Source organism: Xenopus tropicalis, chromosome 4, assembly GCF_000004195.4.
Source record: "Xenopus tropicalis strain Nigerian chromosome 4, UCB_Xtro_10.0, whole genome shotgun sequence".
Taxonomy (NCBI): Eukaryota; Metazoa; Chordata; class Amphibia; order Anura; family Pipidae; genus Xenopus; species Xenopus tropicalis.
In genome coordinates this window covers 121,646,833-121,649,349 of record NC_030680.2, presented here as the reverse complement: position 1 = coordinate 121,649,349, position 2,517 = coordinate 121,646,833, and positions in this window count along the sequence as shown.

Below are 2,517 nucleotides of genomic sequence, written 5' to 3'. Positions count from 1 at the left end.
GGTGTACTTACTGTTGGATGCAAGCTAGCTCTAAATGATTTGCTTAGGGACAAGTCAGCTACAGTATAAGAACCAGTCACAGCCACGTCTGGGCTGGGATTCAAAATAGGCCCTGGAATTTCAAGTAAGCAGAGGCCCAAACAGCCCCCATAGGCTCAATAAAAATTGACCGTCTATGGCAGCTTACAGCAGCCCCTTTGGCATTTGCCAGTATCGACAGATTGCCAGCCCAGGCCTGGTCACAGCTAAATGTAAAGTAATAACATATAACTATATTGTACCTTGGTGTACAGTGCTAGTAGTAATAAGTCACGTGAATAGGCTACTATATGATGGCACATAGGGCCTAAATGAAAGGATTAGGTTCCAGTGACTAATCTACTGTATATCAGTAGAGAGAAATTACACTCATAAGTCTTGCTGTGACACCTACAACCAATTTTGATGGATCTCTTGCATCTACAGAAAGATGTTTTCTTTTAGACATTAGGCATTATGTCCAGTGACATAACTAGATGTTACAAACCACTGATAAGTGGACCTATTTTACAAAGAAATACTGAAATCGCTAATTAATTAGGGCCTTACTGGGCCCTCTGCACTCCACACTACATTGACATTTTGATAACTGTAGTAGCACGTTGTGTGCATGTAAACTGGAAAATATCCTTTTCAATATAATGATGAAATCTCCATGAAAACAAAATATGTATTATTCTTTATTTATATAGTGCTAATGTATTCTGCAGTGTAATACATAGATCCTAAATTATTCCTATCAGTCCCTGCCCTAGTGGAGCTTACAGTCTAATTTTGGTCAGTTAACTTGCCTGTATGATTTTGAAATGTGGTAGAAAATGAGGATGAGGAGGAAACCAATGAAGAAATAGGGTGAATATATAAAGTCACTGCAGATAGTGCTATGGCTGAAACTGATATAAAGCAGAGGGCAAAAGTCAGTTGGATCATCTATCAACACTGGACAAATTTGGCCATGGGCAGTAACCCATCAAATTGTTGCATTCATTGTTGCATTCATTGTTCTACCTGCAGCTGACTAGAAAAAGCTAATCACTGATTGGTTGTTATGGGTTACTCCCCATGGGCAGATTTGCAGTGTTGATAAATTAGTTCCAGTAGTTCAGTGAAGCTAATGTGGGGTCTCAGACCATCAGCAATGGGTAATAAAGGTAAATAAGGGCACCCAGTGCTGCCCTTAAGCACCCTCACAGATGCCACTGCGGTGTTTCTGGGTATAAGTTGTAAGCCAATTATCAACAATTACAATGAACAATTTTATACTTTAAAAAAGTTTATTGTCCTTTTAACCATATAATGAGTTGAACAATTTAATGAGTTTTCCCAACACAATAGAATTGTTTTAAGCAATGTTAATATTAAGCAATGTTAATGTTAAGCAATGTTAAATATTTGCTTGTTGCAAAAGTATTTGACATAAGCAATGCATATGAAAAAATGATTTATTGGCACTTGGCACACTTGACCACCCAGTTCAGCCAAGTCTGAAGGGCAACAGGCTCCCTGTCTCTGATATATGTTTTATAAAAGGATCTGATGGCTGAGGATGCTGGAAAATGCATTTAGGATAGTGGCACATTTCCCCGTAATGCCATCCCACCGGCAAGAATGTAAATCGCTGGTGGCATGGCATATGGTTTCCTGAAGTCCGTTGAAGTTTCCTTACGAGGCAACTTCGGGAAACCAAAGTGATGCGTATGCCATCCCACCAGCGATCTACATTCTTGCCGGTGAGATGGCATTATGGGGACATTAGTTGCCCATGGTAACGACTAATCTACACGTGTGCCACTACCCTTAAGCAACAGCTCAACTGGTCCAGCATTCCATTTTAAATATACACTCTATTTAGACATAAAAATGTTTTATCCCATTACAGCCATTAAACAATGCAGTGACACAGTTCCACAACTAGTAATATTACTTTATCACTACTGCAAAGCAGCAAAATATCAGCATACTGTAGTGCACCTAAATATGTACTCAGCAGCATCCATATCTATTCCATACTGTAGTGCACCTAAATACTGTATGTACTCAGTAGCACCCATATCTATTCCATACTTTAGTGCACCTAAATATGTACTTAGCAGCACCCATATCTATTCCATACTGTAGTGCACCTAAATATGTACTTAGCAGCACCCATATCTATTCCATAATGTAGTGCACCTAAATATGTACTCAGCAGCACCCATATCTTTCTACAAGTTATTAACAATTCTCTTAATTATATTGAGAGCAAAGTACTCAACCTAACAAAATTGGGCTTAGTTTAGCTTCCATTCACATTGTATATTACTCATTAGGCCTGCATGCCCTATTGTTGTGTACCTAAAGCTGGCCACACACGTGGCGATTTTTGATCGTTCCAACCCTCCACTGACATTCAGGGCTGAATCGTCAAATGTGGAGGTAGAATCAAAAGGAATTCTACCTCCTTCTGCCGATTCAGCCCTGAACATATATTTTGCTCGG